The sequence below is a fragment of the Belonocnema kinseyi genome, chromosome 7 (genome assembly GCF_010883055.1).
Source record: "Belonocnema kinseyi isolate 2016_QV_RU_SX_M_011 chromosome 7, B_treatae_v1, whole genome shotgun sequence".
Classification (NCBI taxonomy): Eukaryota; Metazoa; Arthropoda; class Insecta; order Hymenoptera; family Cynipidae; genus Belonocnema; species Belonocnema kinseyi.
In genome coordinates this window covers 78,433,896-78,459,197 of record NC_046663.1, presented here as the reverse complement: position 1 = coordinate 78,459,197, position 25,302 = coordinate 78,433,896, and the positions used below count along the sequence as shown (strand labels likewise).

At 28.6% G+C, this 25,302-nt stretch overlaps 1 protein-coding gene across 3 annotated transcripts in view; it reads left to right on the top strand.

Moving 5' to 3' along the window:
* Window positions 1-25,302, top strand: part of LOC117176050 (dentin sialophosphoprotein-like) — a 209,391-nt gene that overhangs the window by 161,055 nt on the left and 23,034 nt on the right. The window lies entirely within an intron of this gene.

Sequence of the window (25,302 nt, the reverse complement as noted above, 5' to 3'; positions counted from 1 at the left end):
GGATACAAAAATTATTGAATTTGTTATTTAATTGACTTATTGTTAATATACTGAAAAATGTTCACTGAGAAAGAAATTTTCCTAAACCAAAATAACTGAATTCTTGAATACATGATAAGTTGGTTGATTCATCAAAATATTTGATTGACCCAACATTTTTTGTATTTCAACGGAATACTTCATCTACCAACAGATTGATTAAAACAACCAAAAAATTTAGTTGGGTGAATCAAATATTTCGTTGTACATGTAAAAACAATTTTCTATGGCTAAACCCACGCAAATTTGGTTGATTCAATGAAATCGTTTTCTGAGTGTTCTTTTATAGTCAAGCTTTCGATTCTTTATAAAAGTGAACCATTTTTGTTTTATGTGAATGCAAAGATTAAAAAAAAATGTAGTGAAGTGAAAATTTGTTTCAATAGATTCTCCATATCGGTGTAATTAATATTATACAAAAGGAAAAGGGTGATAACTAGTTCCCTAAGTTTGTACTTCTTTGTTGGTAAAATTTAACCCTGTTACATGTCTTCCTTTAGGTGAAGGAATCCTGTCTTAAATTTTATTTTATTTTAATATTTATATTTTAAAGGTAAGAATATGATTATGAATACTTTTTGGAATATAATGTTCAGTTTCGAAGATCTTCAATTAAAATTTTTTTATTTAAATTAAATTAAAATTTTAATTCAAAGTTCTTCCATTTTTTAGACTTAGAATTGAAGACTCAATTATTTAGAACGTTTATAGTTTAAAATAATGTTATTTTTAACGTTTTTTTAATAGGTATGTAGCTTCTATAGTATACAATACAATTTTAATAAATTCACATTTAAAATTGCAATTTGTTTAATTTTATAGATTTGAAATTAAAAATTCTTCAATTGTGAATAGTGAAAATGGGAGCGTTGATTAATTTTTTGAAAATTCTTATGCTTGTTTATATATGTAACATATTATGTTTCATTATACAAACAAAGTAATTGTGTAATTTAGGTGTCTCGGATAGTAAGTAACTACATTGAATTCAATAAGAGAGATCAGAAAATGTTTGAAAAAATTACGTAAAATATACGGAGGATATCCAAGCCATTTTGTCACGACTGGTTACGTGGGAGATAAGAGGGGTAAAAAAATGGCCAAAACTGTGTAATGCAATTTATGAATGGCCCCCGAAGTTTGTTTCTAATTTTTAAAAAGAGCGATTGATTTCGATGAAGAAATCTAGTTTTTTTATAGAAAGTATCTAAGTGTACCGAATTTCCGGTACAAATATGGGTGTGCCTACACAAAAATCTAGCTTCTAGTACCGAAATTTTGATACGAATAGCTCCCTTTCCAGGTCCCCCTATTCATACCGAAAAAATCCGGCTATTTGTACCGAAATTTCAGTACACGTAGCCACAGCCTTTTTATATTCTTATCAGTCATCAGTTTCGTGTCCTTGTTTCTCTACAGTCCGTGCGATATACTTTCGATAATGTCATTGTAATTGCTCTTAGAGCTGAGATAGAGAATCCTGATTATAGTCTTTCAGCACGCACGCTTGTCTTATGCAAGATATAGTACATTATCGAGTGAGCAAGTTTAAATTTGCTGTCTGTGGTTGCTTTCACTTGTGACGTTGGAATATAAATAATTTTTTTATTCTCTATGAATATTAGAGCACTTATTCCTTGTACGTGCAAAATTTAACTTGTAGAGATTCTTCCTGTTCCGCTTGTACGTATTCCTTATTCACGAACCGATATCTTTCAAGAACTTATGCATCAATTATCGCAAGAGTTACAGATTGTACAGAGTTATAATTTTTATAAATGTAATAAAATAAAACCATATTTGCTTTAAAATGTGAAATTGTAAACGCATAAAATGAGCCTATTTAAATACATTGTTGACAAATAAAAAATATGAAATTCGTACAGATAAAAAAAACCTCTTTTTTACCTAAGATCCATTTACCCCCTTTTCTCCTTTTCCCCCTTAAATTTGAAAATTTTCTAAAAAATCTTAAATCGAGAACTTTGACTCAATTCCCCCCCCCCCTTTTTCTCTCTTTTACAAAGCTTCGATTCATGTTTAAAGAATCGTAAACGCAAATTTAAAACATTAAAGAAACAAGATACCTTGAAACAGATTATTTTTGATGATGCCAATTTCAAGTATTTCCTAAGCCACTTTTTTGCTCATTTTCTAGATTTGAAGGACATCGTGGACCGTGAAGAAATTGTTATAATAATTGAATTGTACAACTAAACCCAAAAGATAATCAATTTTGTACTTGAAAATCAAAAATATCTTTAAAGAGGTCAAAATTACCTTTATAGAGTTTTTATGATCTTTATAGGGTCAGAATTTTACAAGTTAAAATGCTCTACCAACTGGAAAGATAAGGAGATTTTTCAGGAAAAAGAGGACTCAGTTCTTTTAAATAAAATTAATGTAGGTACTAATATTAAATTCGAATTAAAAAACTTCAAATTCATAATGAATGGATACTTAACCAAACAGGTGAAAATTTAGCAAAGTAACTTTTAACCAAATAGTAGTTGAATTTTCAACCAAAAAGATTTATGTTTTAAATAAAAAATCAAAAGAGTTGAATTCATCCAAAAAGGCGAATTTTCAACAAAATAGTATAACTTTCAATAAAGAAAGATTTTTCAGCCAAGAAAAAACAAAAATTTTAACAAAATTGTCGATCTTCCAAGCCAACAAGACAAATTTTCCACATAACAGTTGAATTTTCAACCCGAAAATATAAAGTTTCCATTAAAATGTTCATTTTTATGCAATGAATTGAGTTTCCTGTCAAAGTAGTTCGATTTTTAACCAAACAGTTGCTTTTTTTCACAAAAAAATTAATTTTTACCAACAGAGGTGAATTTTCCAACCAGAAATATAAGTTTTCGACCATAAATATTTTTCTGTCGAAAAAGAAGGAAGTATTCAACAAATTGTTGAATTGTCAACGGAAATAAATGCATTTTCAACAAAGAAAAAAGTACTTTCAAACAAAAATACAATGTAAACTGGATTTGTGAATGGTTTTGGGCATGGCTGGCAGTGACCTTCCACGCAAATCCAAGAACACCGAACGTAAATAGGCAGGGCTGCATAGATCATTTCTGTTTGATTTGGACGCATGATGCAAGCTGATGCAACTAACGCGCTGAGAGTGCGGCGCTCTTTCTGTTTGTCACGCTTGAATGAGTACAGTCTCCCTTTCGGCCCGCACAAATTTAGTTTACGGAAATCCAGGGTCCAGTGTAGTTGAATTTTCTAATTGGGTTCTATTAATTCATTTCTAATGGACTGCTGTGATCCCTTGGAATTTCACATGGTTATTGTTTCATTTTATAACGTTGAAATTTGAACAATTTTTTTAAAATTGTTAAAATGTTATGATTTGTTTTTTAGTATGTAATCAATTTAATTTAATCTAAGTTGCATAAAGTAATTTGAAACCTAGCAAAATTTGAAATTATTTAAAATTAAAATTGTAAAATTGACGCAATTATTAATTACGATTAAAAAATATCTGGTTACAAAGTGATTGCCGATTGTCCTGTTTCCGAAATTATGCGCTCCTCAGTTTGATTGGTTTTATCTGTATAATAAACATTAGATTGGGAATTTTGATATTATTTTTGGAAATAGTTCTGGTAGATGATTAAGAAATGTAATTTGCAAAATAGTGTATTTAGAATTAATTTTTTTTATTACTTTCATGGGATAGATTTATGCAAAAGGTAGACGACGCTGCGTAGAGAACTGGTTTGCATTCAATAATCAGACCGAATCAATTGGCAGGGAGAGATGAGAAAACTCTCGATGTCGGTACGAACTGACGATGGAAATTAGCATGCTTCCTTCTCGCACTTCCTTTTCGCGTCGCTCAACTGTACAATTTGAAGACGCAAAAGGAAGGCGTTTCTGGCACACAATAAGCCTTAACTGGAAAAATATTTAATACCATTTCAACCGACCATAAATATTTTCGAAAATATCATAAGTTAATTTTTTTATTTTGAAACCATAGTTGAAAAATAATGCAAAAATTATCGTAACATGTGTCTATCCTTTTTTAAAATCCTGCTAAAAACCTGATTGGTTGAATGATGCATAAATAAAAATTTTAGTAATTATTTTCAGTTTGTGTTCTTTTGAAATTTCTAGAATTTTGTAAATTCTAAGATTATATTTTTAAAAGAGAGCATTTTAATTTACATGAATTTTCAATAATATAGGCATAAATTACGTTCTTAACTTTTTGACCGCAATTTTCATAAAATTACAAGTGAATTCTATTCAATTACTCCTTACCGTATTATTATTATTCATGAAAACAAAATTTAATTTGTAACAATTTTTTATTATTGGGAAAAAATTATGTTTGCAACGTTTCGCTACCACACGAACGTTAAAATGTACCAATAATAAGATTTTTGAAAAAATTATAAATGATTTAGGTTTTTATTTTCAAAGATTAGTTTTAAGTTTTGAAAACTTGATGCAGACTAAGAATTATTTCAAAAGGTATTTAGAAGTTTAGTTAAAAAAGAATTTCACACAAAATGTACAGTTTTTAAGATTTCAAAAAGAGAAGCTATATACGAATTTTGAAAGGTTTCATGATATTATTTTTAAATAATATTTTTAAAGAAAATCTAAAAAGGTTTCAAAAAACTTCAAAATATTGCTCAAAATGTCTGCAAAGAAATCTTAAGATTTTCAAGCAATTGTTTTAAAAATATTTTAAGAAAATGCTGGAAAAAGTTCGAATAATTTTAATATATATTTAAATAGTTTAAAAAAAACTCAATTATAATTGAGAATTCATATTTTTTGGTTGAAAATGCAACTATTTGGTTAATGGTTTATTTTTTCATACTCATTTTTTTAAAGGTTTATCTTTTTGGTTAAAAATTCATCTCTTTGGTTGACAAGGTATCTATTTCGATGAAAATTCGTCTTTTTCATAGAACATTAATCTTCTAGGTAGAAAATGCATCTGTTTGATGAAAATTTAACTTTTTGGTTGCAAATTAAGATTTTTGTTAAATATCTTAAATAATCAAAAAACTGAAGTTTTAACATCAGTTTTAACCCTAAATTAAGATATTTAACAAAAATGTTAATTTGCAACCAAAAAGTTAAATTTTACATCAAACAGATGCATTAATAGTGGAAGTCAAAATAGTGGAATTCTTAAGCAAAAAAAGATAAATGATCAAAAAGTTGCAGTTTTAACAGCAGTTTTAACCCTAAATTATCTTTTTTTGCTTAAGAATTCCACTATTTTGCAGATCATTGGTCTTTTTTGGATAAAATATCAATTGTGTATTACAGTTTACATTGAGAATACATCTTTTTGGTTAAATATCCAACTATTCTTTTGAAAATGAACTTTTTTGTTGAAATTTTAAATTCACAAATTAATTATTAAAAATTAGTAACAATTAATTGATAAAATTTTTCTGAATAAACAAATAAAACCTTAAAAATAAGTATATATTCCAATTTTTTTGGTATACAAAATTATTACTACCCTCAGAGCAAAAAACTTTGCATGCGTATATTGCGCGATTGTTGATGCAATTATGAGATTGCAAATTATGGAAAAGTAATATGACGAGTTAAGATTTTTTCAAAGTGATTTTCTAAGTGAGCTTTTCTACGCTGACTTTAAAAAAAAACTCGCAATTTACGCTTCCTTATTCCAGGTCACTGCATGAAGTTTTTCGCTTCAATGACTTTGAGTACCACTCCTTCACCCTTGCTTCATCGGGTTGTTCAGAGAAAGCGCGTAATTCTTACTGACGAGATTACATTCGACCAAATCGTGCAGAGCCACGTGATTCAGACATTTTCTTAGTCGGAATGGTCAAGAAGGTGAAAAGAAAATGGATAAATCGTTACCTGGACTTCAATTATTTAACTCTTTTCATGCAATCCCTAAAATTACAAGTTAACTCTAATAATATACATTTTTCTATATTTATAAAATAATAACAACCACAAAGAATTCTCCGTTTAATTATATCTTGTTTACATAATGTTTTCGGAAATAAAAAAAATACACTTCAACAACTTCATCTGTTTGCAGGTATACAAATCATTTTTTTAAACAAAAAAATTCAATTAAGCCGCAAAAATCAAGTTCCAAATTACAATCAGTGGAATTTTTTCTGAGGTTTGTTGGACTATTTCTAGCAGTAAAATGGTACTAAATAATACTAAAAAGAAGAGTTTGTGTCCATGCGTTATTAGTAATGATTACTGGCTATTAGGGAAAATTGACAGGTTATACCTATACTTTTTAGTGCCATTGAAGCGCTCAACATGAAAGTATTGACGACACTTTTTATTATTGGGCAGCAAACTTCATTGACTAGTGGCAACTAAATAACTACTAAATACAATTTTGGAATGTCTATTGCATTTTTTTATATCGTATCTGCAAGATAGAGAAAGAATGATCTAAGCTAAAATCTTGAAATAAAATAACACAAAATTTAAATAACTGTAGGGAATATAATGTACTGCCGTATTTGTGGTACAAAAAGTATGTTGTATCGAAGAAAATAATTGATTTTGATTAATAATTCATTATTTTATTAAGTTTGCCAGATACCTAACATCATGCCAAATTGAGCGACCACTACATCTGAGACAACTTTTAATTTAAAATCCATTGCAATTTGATGCTATCTGTGAATACTTAGGGTTTCTAGTTTAGAAGATCCTATTAAGGAGGAGTGCTTATAACTTTCCATTAATTGGCACAGAAGTATCAAATTCCAGAGTAGGGTCTGGGAAACTGAAAGTGGTCCTTGTCAAGGCAATAGCAAACTTTTTACAATCGTTTCGCATTTCCTGGCAATCTAGCCTGACGCCTGAATGATTAATCTGATTCGGATAGTTCATTCTTTTATTCATGATGTTTCAAAAGTCTAATCAGTGAAACAATACTTTTTATGATCTAATTAAAAATGAGTGAATAATTTTAAATTGAAATAAATCTTTTGTTTAAAGTGCACATTTCACTTGTTTGATTACAAATAAAAAATTTGTTCAAATCAAAGTAAGTGCGATGAAATCATTTCGTTAGTTCTTAAAATATGTTTTTTACTTTCTATCATTGAACAATATTTATTGTTCATTACTCTCTAGGTAAAACAAAATTTTAAGAACATATAACATAGCTTTCTTTTTAAGCTTTTCAACTATTTGCTCAAATTTAAAGAAAAATTCAAAAATTATGTTATAAAAGAATATGGCAGAAAAACTTCAAACTAAGTAAGCCAAAGCCTGAACCTTCTCACTATAAGCAATATAAAGTACAATAAAGCTTTGCACTCTACACTAAATTTATTTATTTGATTAAAATATCACATTATTCAAACTGATTTTTTTTAAATGGTATAAATAACTATAGAATTTTCATGCCCTATTTATACAAATTGTCATTGTGGGAGAAAAAAATGTTATTGTGTATAAACAAAATAAAAACAACTTTAGCATCTGCCTAAAAGTAGGCGTAACGATATCATTTCCGCCGGTAGAGTTTAATTGTATTAGATTTTGACATATACGAGTAAAAATAATAATTTGATAAATTATAGTCATTGATAGAAGGTCATCACAATTCTATATCAAGCAGGTTTTAACAAATCTAGTTTAGAACAAAAGAATTGGCATTGTTCTACGTTTGGCATTGTATAATAATGCAATGGATCTATGTGCTTATCTCTCTTGAAGTAAGATGGATTCGACGCGTGACCGTAAATTAGATCTCTTTTATTGCATTAACCTGTTCTCAAGACATGTATCAAAGCGTGCTTCAAAGCAAAACAGCCACACAAAAGATTTACTTCACGAAAAAATAGAACATATTCTTCAGAATAATGTTTTAGTCTGCAGATATTGAAGCATTTAAATCCACCCAAAACAAAAGTTGCGTTGCAACAAAATCATCATCCTTTTATCTGTTTTGTTTTCAACTACGTGCATATCTTTTTTACTTTTGTATTTCATTTATTATTCTATTCATAACAATTTTAATTGTTTAGTTAAAGTGAGAAAAATGTCTGGTAATCCGATTTTTCCTCAAATTTGGTAAAGCCCACTAAAATAAGCATATTTTCTAGATCCTTTTCTAACATTTCTGAAATCTTCAAAAATCTTTTTTAATTTTTTCAAGAATCTTAGGAATATTATATTTACATAACCTTACAAACAAACTAATAACACTTTCCAAAAACTACCCGCGCGCGTCTAATGACGATAGTTTGAAAAAATAGCAATTACGCGTTCTGCCTGGCCATTCAAAAAATGCAATAAAATCCGCAGAAAATGGAACTATTGAGCGATTTTTGCTCAGATTTTTGTTTAAAACAATTTTTTTAATAGGTTGTCAGTTTTGAATTATTTTTCAAAACAGAAAATAAAAATTTGAAAATTATTACTGAAATAAGTTTATTAAAGAGATATAATATTCTTTTTTATCTTTCTCATTCCTTTTTTTAAATAAAAATAAAATGCAAATTTAGAGATTGTGGCTTATTTCTATAGAAACACCTAGTGTGTCTATTTTATAGGGTATACAGTACATGCACGTTCTACTCTCAACCTGCATATTTTTTCTCTATTTGCGACAATGCTATGGAAATGCGAGCTTGGCTCGATGTACACAGTGTGCTAGATTTCCAACATCCTCTTATCCACGGACATATTGAACATTATGAACATTGTAATCCTCAGACCGAGTCCTCGTTATGTCAATTTCAGAGCAATTTTTATCAATTTTAGTTCCCGTCAAGGGTCAAATAAACTAGTGCAATTTTAAGGGCTCTCCGGGCGGAAACAATTTTTACAAGAAAGTATATCACTTCTACAACTGTAATTTTTTTAAACATATACTTTTTTCTAAAGAAATGCACAAAATTGAGCAAAAAATACAATTAAATACAAATACCTACTTTTTACTTGTATTTTCTTGTAAAAATTAAAAAAATTAACAATAAAATATAAGCTTCTACAATTCAAACAATTGTATAAAACTTTCGTTTAAATATATATTTTTTAATTTGTTCTAAAAATCTGCAAGTAGTTACAGAAAACTATACATGTGTTGACATTTCTTTTTAATTTTTGTGTTCGTCATCAATAAAAACGCTTCTAAGTTCACGTAAATTATTTTACAAAATTACAAGTCTTTACAAAAAATACAAGATTTCACAAAAGTTGAAGTGTTGGAAAATTCTACTTAAAATTATGTTGTAAAAACTGTTAGTTTATTATTAAAATGTACCAATTTTAACAAACAAAAAAAGAGAAATTTCTACAAACAATACTATTATAATCCTTATTAGTGTTTCGCCTTATACTGTACTGTCAATTTTTGTAAAACGTGTAATATATAAGTTTCTACAAAAACTGCAATTCAAAAATATAAAATTACTCTTTTATCAAGAACTTTAGCTATTACAATAACTCACAGATCTAGCAACAATTTCAGTAATGTAACTTTTTTTATCAGAAATATTATTAATTTTCAAAATAATTTTATGTACATTATTTTGGAAAGAAAAATTAATTTAAATAAAAACCCCCTTATTTAATTGAGTATAAGTTTATTTTGAAAATTTGGACATTTTCAGTGATGCAGTCATCACAGTTGCATTAATAATCAAAGCAATGGATTTTAATCAATTATATTAATTTTTAGAAACTCACCTAACTTTAGTTCCGTATCGAATAATATCAAACATGTTAAAAATTCAGAATAAGGCTGGCAACATTTAGCGAACATTTGAATTGTTGTTTTCAGTGACCATAATTTTAAGAGTATATTTAAAATATTTAGAATTTAGTAATTTTTGAAAATTTCATATTTTTGGTTATAAACTTTACATTAAACACCTTATATATACACTTTGCGTACAGCGTGTATATTACTTTCAGTATATTAAATACATTGTCTGCACCATTAATTTCGTAAATAGAAATTTTCAAATAAGTAATTTTATTTGACGACAGAATTTTTGTATGAATATTTCAAAACATATCTGATAAAAGAGAACATTTTAATTGTAAATAATTTTCGAAAATTTAGGAAGAATTATGTTTTTAACACTTTTCTACTATACTATAATTTGTGAAAATTTTCACTATATTGGTAATAAAATGGTCGATATCGGTAACCAAAAAATTACCGGTACTGACAATAAGATTTCGGGGAAAATTTAAAACGATGTAAGTTTCTAAGATATCAAAATTGGAATCTTAGAAGTTTCAAAAGTTTCAAAAATAATTTAAATCGTGAACGGTTTAAACAAATGTTAAGTCAATGTAGACTTTTGAAGATTTAAAAAAAAGCTTTTCAAACATTTTGATAAGTTTCAAGAGAATAAAAAATGTCCTGGAATTTCAAAAAAGAATGTAGAAAATATTTTAATATAGCATTGTTTAATTTCGCAACATAACCAAATTTTTACAAAAATTCGATAAAGTTTAAGAGATATGTATTAAGACATTTTTAAAGGTTTCGAAGCAATATCTTGAAGCTTTTTAAAGATTTGAAAGATTTCAGGATAATAAACTTTTCATTAGACTCCTGAGAACATGTTAATTGATTTTTAATTTTTGAAAAATAATGTTATAAAAGTATTTAAAAAAGATTTGAAATTATTTTTAAATATTTCCATAATTGTAAAAAAAATGTAAATAAAATAAAAAATTCAAAATAAAGTATAAATTTTTTAAGATTTCAAGAAAAAATTTGAAGTTTTTTGAAGAATTTTGAAAGGTTTAAAGAAAATAAAAAACTTTTTTTTTGATTACTGGGTAAATTATAAATGATTCTCTATTCGGAAAAATTAATTCCTAATGAAATTTTCAAAAGATGTCTACAAATGTCGAAAAAGATTTCGACGATATTAAAGCAATTTTTAATTTCGAAAGATATTTCAAAATTTTTGGAATAATTTGAGTCAGTTTAAAAGATGTTTGAAGACTGATTTCATTTGGTAGAAATGTAATTTTTTGTTCAAAAATGCAACTTTTTTCTTATTGGTTGAAATGCTACAGGCTAAAGATTAGTCTTTCTTGATTGAAGATTTAACTATTATTGATTGAAATATCAATTATGCATTACGTTTTTCATTGAGAATTGGTCTTTTTGGTTGAAAATTCAACTAATTCGTTGAAACTTTTTTTTTGTTATTTGGAGTATCTGAGATCTTTAAAAAACTGTTATAATTTTATCTAGAATCTTAGAAAAATTATATTTTCCTCATTTTTATTTTGTATTAAAAAATAGTCGCTCTAAACGCAGATTTTAAATTTTCCTTTAAAACAGCTGGCCCTGCCTAAAATTAAAATCCTTTTGTTTGCAAATCATACTCTTGAAAATTATCCTTGTCATCTTCAGATGATTCACCAACGATTCTATTATCGAAAAAGGAGCTGAGAAAAGTCCGCCCACGAATCTTAGAACGGCCATACCTCTGTGCAAAAACTTCTTGCGTTATGTTGTTTAAATTAGTAAAGGGTAATGTGTAGGACTTTGAAGTAGGAGACACGTTGAGGCATTAAACATTTATTTAGATATTTATTTTCAATCATTATATAATTGTGCTCAAATTGTACGAAAATAAGAACTTTTATTTAAGGCAGTATTCTACTTCGATACGCTCGAAAAAAAGCTATTCTTGTAAATTTGTTCTGAGATTATTAATTTTGATATCGACGTAGGGTTTGTTAGGCTTAGTAAACATGCTCTTGAAATATATTTAACAACTTTATTTATTTATTTCATGCACTTTTTTACATAAAAAAGTTATTCAAAGTCAACTCCCTAGAAAGTAGGTAGGCCCGCGCTGTTGTAATAATCTCGAGAATTGGCGGACATAAATGGGCCGAAACAAAAAAATTAAACAGTTTCAGATTCAGTATGACTCCAGCAACCGGCTGAACTAAGATAATTAAAAAATTTTATTCTTAACTATTTTTTTTGCAGACAACTGTAAAGATAAATCCATTTTTTTAGTTTCTTTTCGTTTTTCGCCTCCATTTTGTTATTTTTGCATGTCTATTCGAAATCCTAGTGCGTCCGGTTGCTGTAGTTATACTGAATCTAAAACTGTTTTTTTTTTTTCGGACCACCCATTCACGAGATTTTTACAACATCTACATCATTATTAATAATCTCAGAAAAAACTCACCAAAATAGCTTTTTCCCAGCTTTTCGAAGTAGAATACTGCCTTAAAGTAATTCAATATTGAAATTAAAATAACTAAATTATTTTTGGTACATTTTGTGCCTTTCATAGAGAAAGAAATGCTAGTCGAGCTCGTATTTAAAGTATTGTTACCGCTTTTTCAGCTTATCATCGAGGGCAATGAATTTCAGAGTTGTGAGGTCTTAATTTTCATTTCACACGATTGACTTATGACAAAAAAATTTCCTGTTAGAACGTTTTTTGTAACTCAGAATGAAATCAGAGAATACGAAAGATAAATATTTTCTTTGGACAGAAAAAAAGTATTCATGTCAGTTTAAAACTGTATACAATTATCATCAAATCAAAATTGTGAACCTTCGAGTTGGGACAATATCAAAATTAAAAATATTAAATTAATCTTATTTACAAAATTTCATTTTTTAATCTCTTAATTTGTACTCATATTTATATATCTTCTTATATATCAAAGCTTAATAAACTATAACAATTTATCTAGTTTAACAGATTTGAAGTGAAAATTGCTACAAATATCTTTTTGTACATTAATAGAAAGAAAAAGTGATGTTCACTTGGAGATTGTATGTATTTAAAAATGCTTTAATTTTCAGTTAGTTTTGAATCTAATAATAATCCGAAGATCAGAAAAATGTGTATCCTCTAAAAGTAAAGAAATGTCTCTCTTGAAAATTAATGTACCTATACTGTTATAATCAGCCGCACCTTCATTTTCTTTGCTTCAATATAATCAACTGATTTGCCAGCATTTTCTAAATCAAAATAAACTAGAGTTTGGAATTTCAATTAAGAAAACTGCACAGCAATTCAAAAAAATAACACCTTGAAGTCTGATCTCGTAAATAAACCAAAAAAGGCTTTAACTGAATGAACATTGGATTAGATTGTCATTATAGAGTTTATGGAATTAAGATTTTTATTTAGGTAATCAGTTTATCAATTTACTAGAAAGATCATCGAGGAAGTACCATTTTGAGGGTGGTCGCTGGACCGGGAAACTGGTAAACTTGGAAATGACCGGGAATTTTTAAGACCGGGAAATAACAGTGAATTTTCCAAATTTAAATATAAAAAGATATTCCATATTTTGAATATTACAAATTTCAGGTTATATGACATAATGCAATTTAAAGTAAGTTCGTTTTCAACTTATTTTAAATTTTGTGTTTAATTCTTAATATTAACTTTAACATTAGCGTAACGCTCGAGGTTTAAATACCCCCCCCCCCCACAAATAGGTGTTTCGTATTAAAAATTGAACGATAATTCATTTTACGAGAGGATCCTGAATCTTTTAAAAATTAAACAATTCACAGATTTTAACGTTAGTACTTGAACTGTTTCAATTCTAAAGCCTTAGAAATGTAAGCGTCCAATTTAAACTTTATAAACTATTTTCAAATAATTTCAAATTAACGGTTTCATGTTTAAATGCTTTTATTCAATTCCAAACTTTGTTGAAATATTGTTTCGGTCTAAAATTTTCCCATTTCAACGCATTCAATTTAAAGTTTTTAAATTTAAAAATGCCATTTTTAAATATTTAGCAATATTTGACTGTTTATTAAAAAAATTTCATATTTAAGTCAATTATAATTAAGTTAAAATTGCTTATACTTATATCATTTAGTTCACTTACAAATTAGTTTTTTTATTCTTCAATTCGAAGCATTGAAAATAATAACTAGATTAATATTTTTAAAGATAAATCTATCAACGTCACAATTAAGAAAAGTTAAAAAAAATTAATATTGTAATTTAACAGTATTGAATTTAAAATTGTTCAATTGAATATTATTGAGAATTTCCATTTCACATTGTAAATTATTGAGCGTTTGAATTAAAGAACAGTTAAGCTTCAATTTGAAAAGTTTAAAATCCAGAAGAGTTTCAAAATAGTTTTCAAACGAGTGATTTCATTTGCAGTTTGGTTTTAATTATATTACCAGAAAATGACGGAAATCTGTTTTCTTCCGCTGTAGCGGCAAACCTGCAAAATTTCAGCTTCAAGAGATCGAATGTTCTAATTTTAATGAATGTTCAGAATTTTGACGATCCGAGAAAAGACCGGAAATTTTTTCTTCTATTAAAGCAGCCACTCTTATTTTGTAGTATAAACCACCGCAATAAAAGCGATTAATTCTCTTATGCTAAATTGCTGACCTACGTCATGGATGCGTAGTTTCATTAATGTATAAAAGAAAAAAAGATGTTTGATCGATACCGTACAAGAAATAAATCCCTCGTTTTAACTCTGTTGCAGTAATTGCTGGAAGAAACGTCTGGAGAATTTTTTCGAGCAACTTTTCAGAATTTCTAATTTAACTATCACGTATATGTAAAATGTTATATATCTGTATATCAAATAAAGTATCTATGAATAGATACGAGGTTATCCCTTTCTAGTTTTGTGGTTTAATATACATATATTTACACTTCTTCTGACAAGATATCAAATTAAATTCTATTAGATACGATGGCACTATATCAAATGTCTTGTTTCAGAAAATTTTTTTCGTTGATTTTAATCAAGAAAGTAATTATTGTTGGCAATCAATAATCATTAAAATAAAAAAATTTTATCCTTGCCTTATTCCATTCATAACTTCAGATAGTGTAATCCACTGCTTATTCACCGTTATAGTTTTAGATTAGTTATTTTTAATTGCGCAATTAGTATCAAACATTTCTAGGGGTGTTACAGGTCTGGGATTCCAGTCATTATTTTGTTGAAAGTTCAAAAATTTTATGAAATAGTAATTCTTTTTGGTACAAAATTCTCCTGTTTTGTTGAAAATTCGTCTTTTTGGGTTGAAAATTCATCTGTTTTTCTTCATCTTTTTTGATCATTCGTCTTTTTTAGTAGAAAATTAATCTTTTTGGTTGAAAACTTATCTTATTGTTTGAAAACAGTTAAAACTGCAATTATTTGTTAGAAAATTCAATTAATTTTTAGAGCGTTCGTCTTTTTTCTTAAAAACTCGACATTTTGGAAGATTTTCTTTTTCTTTATTGATTGATAAATCTTTCTCAGTTAAAAATTCAATTCTTACTGAAAATTTGTGTTTGCATTGGAAAATTTATCTTTGTTATTAGAAATTTATTATTTTTTGATTAAAAATGCAACTGTGTGGTTGAGGATTCCACCATTTTGTTGAAAATTAGTCTTTTCTGGTTGAATTCAACTCTTTTGGTTTAAGATTAAAGTATTTTTTGGTCGAAATATCACTTATTACATTTTTTGTTGCTAATTTATTTTTTATCGTCGAAAATTCATTTTTTGTTGTTGACAATTCAAGTACTTAGTTGAAAGTGGAACTAGTGTTATAAAAATTCATTTTCTTTTTTGTTGATTATTCATAATTTTAGTTGAAAAATTTTTTTTTCTTCAAAATTTAACTATTTTGATGATTTAAAAAAATCAATGTTTAGTTTAAAATGTCCTACTTCCGTGTACGCCTGTGTTTTATTAAAACCCATTTATTTGGGAATTAAGTTCATTATTTTGGTTGAAAATTAGATTTTTAGTTAAAAATGTATGTAATACATTAATATGTAATATGTAATATGTAATACATTGTTGAAATTTTTTTTTGCAGAAAAGTAATCTAATTAGTTGAAACTTAATCTTTTTGGTTAAGAATTAATTCCTTTGGTTCAGGATTCGTTTTTTTTTTTAATTTCATTGTACTGGCTAAATATATAATTATTATATTTTTGGTTGTAAATTTTTCTTTTTTAGTTAAAAATCCATGTATTTAAGTTTAAAATTTGTATCTTTTCGTAGAAAATTGATCTTTTGTGTTAAATATGTATCAATTCGGTTACAAATTTATTTTTGTGGGTAAAGATTTTATATTTTAATTAAAATTTTATTTTTGTGGTTGAAAATATTTGTTAGAAATTTCATTTTTGTTTATAAAATCCAACACCTAGGTGTAAGGCTGTTTATATACCTAAAAAAATTTAGAACGGTCAAGAAAAATAAAAAATCAGTCAGGGAAAAGTCGGCGAAAGTCAGAAAATTCGAAATTGGGATATTGTAGCAACGCTGATTTCCCATGATTAAATCAAAATACACTAATTATTTAAATGGTCTGCTAATTATTTAATTTTTTAATATATAATTATTTAATTGATTGTGAGCATGTTTAGAACTATATTTTCAAGCAAATTGAAGTAATTGGGTAATTAGGCTCTTTTTTTTAAAGCTATGACTACAAAAATGCTGATTAAAATTTATATTGAACTTTCCCATGATAAATATGATTTTAAAAAGTCACAGTGGCTATATAGACTCTTAATGACGTGCTTCAGGCTTAACATTTCTATAATCTGCTCAATATTACACAATAATTTACTGCCGAAATGGCTTTTTTTATGAAGAAATTTACTTAGCGAAGGATCTGTGAATCGAAAGATGATAGTGGATTTACTCGATGTGGTGCAGTAAACAAGAGGTCTTGATATTTTCACGTTTTTCCCTCACTTTTGGCGAGTTCCTTTCTTTTCTATAGTGCTTTACAGTCTATTTCTAGAGGTCAGATATGACAAATTATTGTGTTCTGCAATTTCCGGCTGAGTACCTGCGGGAGGTATCCGGTTAGCATGTAATCTGTATACCCAATGCTCATAGGTCGTGCAGGTGCGACTTAATGCCATTAGGTCGCAAAAGGGGATCTGCAAATAAATAATATATACCTATACATGTTGTTAACTTTGCATTAAATGTTACTAATTTTAAAATTCTTAAAGTAAAGCAGTTTCTTTCTAAATTTTACAATTTCAAGTTATAAGCGTTTAAGAACATTTAAAGTAATAAAAAAAGAAGTTGTTCAAATTATTATTTTAAATTTGAAATAATTAAAAACATTTAGAACATTTAAAAATCCAATAGTCAAAAGATATACTTATAATTTTATTAAATTATTAATTGTAGCATCTCGAATTCTCATTTTCGTTAAAAAGAATTCTTCTTTTCTCCTGTTTTCAAGAAAATGCCTCTTTTCCCCCTTTTTTCTCATTTTTTTGCCTGAATGACAACCAAATTAATAGAACTGAATAAAAATATCTTACTGTTTTTCGATGAAAGTTAATTCTTTACAATTGAAAAACCTACGATTATATTTTTGATTCAGTGTTTTCTGCGCGCCATCTGCACTCCTGGCTACTGCTCGAGCGTTCGTTCGGTTCTGCTTTCCAAGCCTCCAGTTCGTCTAATTGGATTGTCGTACCCATCCCCGCGGAGCGGCGTCAATTTCGGAAGAACTGACTCTGGGGTCACTATTTCCCGGGTCACTGTATTGTATTTTTTTCATGATGGTTAAAGTATATATTCACCTTTCGGTAAGCGTAACTGACTCGGTTCTATCCTCGTTATACTGCCCGTGATCAAAGAGCTCATATGAGAAAAATAAAGATTCACTGCTCCGACATAGTTCGCTAATTAATCTCTCTAGCAATTACCCCATGCGAAGAGCTTCACAAAGTCATCACTTTAAATGATGTGAGAATCAAGCCATGATGTTAAAAATTCAATATTCAGGTATTAAAACTCTAAATATAAAAATATCTATATATTAACCTATAGTATCTGGATATTGAATTTTAATATTAGGATATTATACGTTAATATTTAGATCATTGTCCAATAGTTAAAAATCCATATATTGAGTTATAATACAATGAACCGCGGAGTTGGGGCCGCTTTCAGGGCTGACGGTGGACCAATATCAGAACCATTTTGTGTCTCATGTTTCTCTCTGTTTTGTCACGCCTGAGTGCGTATCCCACATGCTCCTACAGATTGTCGTACCTATCCCTGCGGAGCGGTGCACAGTGTTCTGGAATAGGAATTTACTGTTCATAATCGCCCACAGGTCGTATTTCTTAACCAATTTAAAAGTTTTTTTTTTTAGAAATGCTTAGCAATTAATTTTTAAGAGAATTATGTTTTGCTTTTGTAACATTTTTTTCGCAGAGCAACAATATATAAATGAATATAGTAACAAAATTGACCATTTTAGCTTTATGAATTTTTATCTCAAGAAAAAATACAGATAGAAACTCACTATCAGCCGGAATTATTGCACATACATTCATAGAACATGATTAATTTTAATAATATTTAACTTAATCATTATAAACAAAATTTATAAACAAATTCTTATTAGTGTTTTTTTTATCATAGAAAAAATCGTTTATTTCACGCTAGTTGCTAATATCTTTCATAATAGTTATAATTTGTAATAAAATAATTTGCATGAGTTAACAAATATTGTTTTTATAAACATTTCTATGAACAAATTCTTTATAAACGAGTTTTTCTCACATCTGAATAGATTTTTCTGAACAAAAGTGATTCACAATTGTCTTTAAAGCCATTTATATACTTTAATCTTTATCAAACATAAACAATATAGATTGTTTATAACAATTTAGTTAAACAAGTCTCCTAATCGGCCGTTTCCTCGTAGAAAAAAATGTTTTTTTCTTCAATAATTATTAAAGTGACATGTATTCCGGTAACTAACTAACGAAATTAAATAAAGAATCATTTATATGATTGTTATAAACAATTTTTTTTAACAAAACTATGATTTATTTTTTTACATGCAAAAAGGACGAGTTTCCACTGAAATTATCCGACAATAAACTAACAGTGATTCCAAAATTGGATATGGGACATTAAATAATAATTTGCGTAATTGTTAATAACAATTTTAAAACAATGCGTGACAATCTGCGGTTGGTCGTAGAAAAAAGTTATTTTTTTTTCAATCATTTTTGTGATAATCTTATTTTTTGTTATTGAATCAATGAAAAAATTTATAATTATAATAATAATAATAATGAGATTATTATAAAAAACTTAAAATAAATAAATTACGATTCAGAACTCGAATCATTTTTAGATTCGAATTGTTCTATTAGTTCTTTGAAAGATAAGTGACTTTTGAATACGCAAATGCAGCGTTATTGTACCTTATTTTCAGTTGTTCCTCATTTATTTTTCAGGAAGTTGCATAAAACAAATGAAAGATAGGTGACTTCTAAAAACGCAAGTATCCAATTTTGGAATCACTGTTAGTTTATTGTCGGATAATTTCAGTGGAAAACCGTCCTTTTTGCATGAAAAAAATCATAGTTTTGTTAAAAAAATTGTTTATAACAATCATATAAATGATTATTTATTTAATTTCGTTAGTTACCGGAATAAATGTCACTCTAATAATTATTGAAGAAAAAAAACATTTTTTTCTACGAGGAAACGGCCGATTAGGAGACATGTTTAACTAAATTGTTATAAAAAATCTATATTGTCTATGTTTCATAAAGCTTAAAGTATATAAATGGCTTTAAAGACAATTGTGAATCACTTGTGTTCAGAAAAATCAATTCAGATATGAGAAAAAATTTTTATAAAGAATTTGCTTACAGAAATTGTTTATAATAATTAAGTTAAATATTATTAAAATTAAGTATGTTCTATGAATGCATGTGCAATAATTCCGGCTGATAGTGAGTTTCTATCTGTATTTTTTCTTGAGATAAAAATTCATAAAGCTAAAATGGTCAATTTTGTCACTATGTTTGTTTATATATTGTTGCTCTGTAAAAAAATTTAAAAAAGCAAACCGAGATTGTCTTAAAAATTAATTGCTGAGCATTTCTAAAAAAAAAACTTTTAAATCGGTTAAGAAATACGACCTGTGTGCGATTATGAACAGTAAATTCCTATTCCAGACCACTGTGCGACGTCAATTCTCGGAAGAACTGACTCAGGGGTCACTATTTCCCGGTACACTGTATTGTATTTTCTTTATGATGGTTAAAGTATTTTTTTTTTACTGCATAGTCTACTATTATATTTTTAGTTCCAAATTAATTTCTTTTGGTTAGCAAGCCTACTATTTAAATAAAAATGTAATTGTTTTGTAAAAAACTAAGTTTTTTGACTGAACATTCAACTGCTTTATTAAACATTTGTGTTTTTGGATAGCAAATTCGTCCCTTTAGAATAAAAATTCATCTTTTGTTAAAAAGGAATCTTTTTTGGTTGAAATTTTTTATTTTTTAAGTATCAGATATTAATAATATTTTTTCATTCGTTTTTATTGAAAAGGCTACTATCATATTTTTGGTCCTGAGCGCATTTCTCTTGGTTAAAAATTCGTCTATTTTGTTGAAAATTCAGCTATTCTATTAAAAGGTCGTCTAAAATTATGTTTTGGGTCTAGATTTCATTTGATTTGGTTATAAATTATACTATTTGGTGGAGAATTTTCTTTTTTTTTTAATTTAACAGTTTTCTTAAAAATGCTTCTTTTTGGTAAAAAAAAATTAACTGTTTTGTTGAAAATTCATTTTTTATATAAAATCCCTTCTTTTAGATTGAAAGTTCATCTTTTGGCAGAAATTCTTCTTTTTCAGGTGAAAATTTATCTTCTATGTCTGAACATTAATTGTTTCGAATTGAAAAGTCCACAATTATAATTTTGGCTTAGAATTCATCTCTTTTGGTCACGAATTTTACGATTTGGTTTAAAGTATAATCGTTTTGTTGAAAAGTCAACTATTTTGTGAGAAAGCTTTGGTCGGAAATTCAACTGTTTTATTAAACATTCATCTTTTTGGATAGAAAATTCATCCTTTTGGTTGAAAATCCAACTGTTTTTGTTGAAGTTTAATCTCTTTTGTTTAAAAATTCGATCACTTGGCTGGAGATTTATCTTCGTAGGTTGAAATTCCGATTATCTGGTTAAAAATTCAACTTTCTTGTTGAAAATTCGTCTCCTTGGCAAATGTTTAGTTGAAAATTTCTCTTTCTTATTCGAAAGTTAACTTCTTTATTGAAAATTTATGTTTTTTGTAATTAAAATTCGAATTATTTTTAATACATTCAATGTCTTTTTGCTAGAAAATGCAACTGTTTCGTTGAAGATTTGTCTTTTTTGGTTGAAAATTCCCCTATTTTCTTAAAAATTATATTTGACCTTGAAATCTCTGAAATATGGTATGTAAACGAATTTTTAATTTAAATTTATTATATTGAGAATATTTATATCCCGTTTAAAATTGCATTGTTTCACATTATAAGTCGTCAAGAAATGAGCAAATCTCAGAATCATGAACATTTTTTATTTGCAAGGCATTGAAATGGGAACAATCTTAAAGGACCCCGCACTAAATGTATGGGAAAATGGCTTTCGGTGGATTGAGCTGAAACTTTGTAATTTTTAAGGTTATAAGTGCCGGATCAAATATCCGTGAAAAAAATATAAAAAATGGACAGTTTTAGCGCTATGCGGCGCTAAGCACTCAAGATCAGTGAATAAAACGAATTACAACAGATTTTGTTACAAAAGCGATGTCATCATAGAAATCACGGTTCAGATCGTGGCCTGTCATATTTTCGCCTACACCGTTGACTCATATAGCGCGCTCCTCAAAACGATCAAACGCTAAGCGCTCAAGATCAGCGAATAAAACCAATCCTAGTAACTTTAGCGACAAAAGCAATGTCACTATAAGAATCACGCATCAGAAAGTAGTCAGTAATATGTTTAGCCAAACCAATGAGTTATATTGCGCGCTTCTCGAAATGATCAAACGCTAAGCGCCCAAGATTTGAACTTGACTAAGTAATTACTTTTTTAAAAACAGAAATGGTATCCAAACTAACATTAGTAACTAAAGCGCACTTTGATAATAACAGGGTACCCTTCTCTAGAGGGCCGAGCGCTAAGCGCCCATGATCAGCGAATAGGACCAATCCTAGTAGCTTTAGCGACACAAGCGATGTCTGTATACGAAACACGCATCAATGTCAGTAACATGTTTAGCCAAACCAATGACAATATGAGTCAACACCGTTGACTCATATAGCGCGCTTCTCAGAACGGGCAAACGCTAAGCGCAGAAGATTTGAACTTGACTAAGAAATCACTTTTTCAAAGGCCTTTCACAAAAGAAATGACAGACAAACATGTTACTGACAACTTCTTGATGCGTGTTTCGTATACAGACATCGCTTGTGTCGCTAAAGCTACTAGGATTGGTTCTATTCGCTGATCATGGGCGCTTAGCGTTCGGCCCTCTGGCGAAGGGTACACTGTTATTATCGATGTGCGCACTAGTTACTAATGTTACTTTGGATACCATTTCTGTCTTTAAAAAAGTAATTACTTAGTCAAGTTCAAATCTTGGGCGCTTAGCGTTTGATCGTTTCGAGAAGCGCGCAATATAACTCACTGGTTTGGCTAAACATATTACTGACTACTTTCTGATGCGTGATTCTTATGGTGACATCGCTTTTGTCGCTAAAGTTACTAGGATTGGTTTTATTCGCTGATCTTGAGCGCTTAGCGTTCAACCCTCTTGCGAAGGGTAGAATGCTATAATCGGTATGTGCGCATTAGCTACTAATGTTACTTTGAGTACCATTTCTGCCTTTAAACTGTGATTTCTATGTTGACATCGCTTTTGTAACAAAATCTGTTGTAATTCGTTTTCTTCACTGATCTTGAGCGCTTAGCGCCGCATAGCGCTAAAACTCCATTTTTTTGAATTTTTTTAACGGATATTTCATCCGGCACTTATAACCTTAAAAATTACAAAGTTTCAGCTAAATCCACCGAAAGCCATTTTACCGTACATTTAGTGCGGGGTCCTTTAAAATTTTTCAAATCAAACTTTGTTAATGTCCAAGCCTTAATTGTTTTCATTTTGCTGATTTAAAACAACAAAAAGTTAAAAGTTAGAAGTTGCATGTGACAGAAAAGTAAGCGTTAAGATAGGCCTTTACCATACTGTCCAACTAGCGGCAGGTAATTAGTTCCAAACGCCACCATCTTTAAAAAACTAAATTTCTAAAAATCTTTTAAAGGTTAAAATTTTGTCCAATCTCTTCAATTCTAATAAAAACCGCCGTTTCATTTTCACAATAATTACATAAATAAACCGTTTACTTGATACATTTTTAAGAGTTTGTAACGGCTCAATGTGACAAAAATCATATAACCGTCAAAATATCTAGAACAAATTTACTGCTAGCGCCGTCGCATGGCCATTTTGAACACATGAACCGTTTTCAACTTTCGGTGACAGGAGGCTGAATAAAATCCACTAATAACCTTTCAAAACAGCTATTACGTCACAAAGTGTTATAATTGGAAATCTGGGTACACTAAAAATCTTGGAAAAAGTAATCAAAATCCCACCCCTCAATATAAATGGCGAAATGAAAGAAGCAAAGCAAGATTTTGTACCCCAAAAATCAGAGGGTAAATATGAGCTGGCCTTTAAGGAATTTGACAGTTGGAAAAAACAAAACAAAATAATGTTCATTCAGTGATCATCATTGTCAAAGACGGTAAATGGCTTTCGGACGCTCACTTTTCAGGGGGCTCTATATAGGTTCATAACATATTGCGGTTTGGAATAAAATATCTTACATCACTAGTAGGGTTATACACGTATTTACGCGCGGAATTCAATGCTTATAGGACGTCAAGAGCATGGGCAGGCGTTCATAGATCAAAAACATTTAACTCCCCGCGGTAAAGACCTGCCTAACCCTACTTGTGATGTAATATACTGGTATAAAACGAAATTAGAGCCACTGAAAGTTGTAAATGATCAGATTTAAAAAGCATTTAAAAACTAAATACTGTACTTTTTAAATGGTTTAAATATAACTTTTAGGGCTTAAATTATAATCTGAAAAATGTTGCAGCCTTAACATTTTGCAGTACTTTACATAATGATTAAAGAGATTCGTATTGAAATATAGTACATCTGTCGATATTTTAAAGTTAGTGTCTCCTCCCGATCATTTCCCCTGCATATTTACGCTACATTTTCTTAAATTTTACAAAGAAATTGCCATAGAAGTTTGTATTTTCATAGAAAGAAACTGTGTATTTATGTAGTTAAGTGAAAATCGAATGTAAAAGGAAATCTACCAGTCAGCAGAAAAGGTGGGCGACTGGCGTGGGTTGAACCACGATCTGAGATGATCGGTTCTTCCATACACTTTGTGGAGAAAGACGTACTTGTCTCATTAAAAAAAAGCAATTTTGCAAGTTTCCGATGGTACACAAAAGCATACAAAATTGCATCAAGTGGGTGGGTTAAATTGAAATAGACGCAGTAGATTATTAAATCTGATAAAATAAAAAGACTCGACTTAGAGAAAGTCTTATTCAACTCTAAAGGTCTAAACCGATTACATTTGCATTTGTCTAATTTTTTTCTAAAAATGGAAACTCTGATCGATCAATATCGGGCCATGCATAAATCTCGTAGTTTTTTTAGGGAGGGCGGGGGGTGGTAACTGGTCAAAACCATTTATTATATCAGATATTTTAAAGTCTGAGAATCACTAAACAACAAGAGTTAAACAGATTTTATTGTTAACAGCTGTTCGTCAATGCAATCTTAGTAGTACCTATAGAACAATAAATGTAAACAAATTTTATGTAACTTTATTGATCATTGTAACAGTATTACTTGTAATTTACCTAATAAAATTAGGGTCTCATCAAGATTTTATAAACTTAGGAAACAAACATACATATGAAATATTAAACTTTTAATAAAATAAAATCTTTTAAGAATAAGTATTTATTTTTACTAACCTACAATTTTACCTCCTTTCTGGGTCTAAAATGTAGCATAGCCGGACGCGCACGTCATGTAGTCCGAAATAAAAAATTATGGAATAGAAAATTAACTTTATGTTCTAATAAAAATTTCCAATTTTCTTACCTCATATGTTCAAAGGATTAACACTGAACATGCATGTTTATTTAAACTATTATTCATTAGTCTATAAGTTACCAGAACTCTTATTTATTTATCTCGTGTTTTACAATCTTTCCCCTATTCCACGCTTTTCCCCCTTTTCTCGGGTTTCCACCTATAAATGCTAAATGAATTAATAGAGCCAAATAAGAAAATCCAAATATTTTCGACCGAAAGTTAATTTTTTCGAGTTGAACAGTTTACTGTTATATTTCTGGGGAGAATTCAT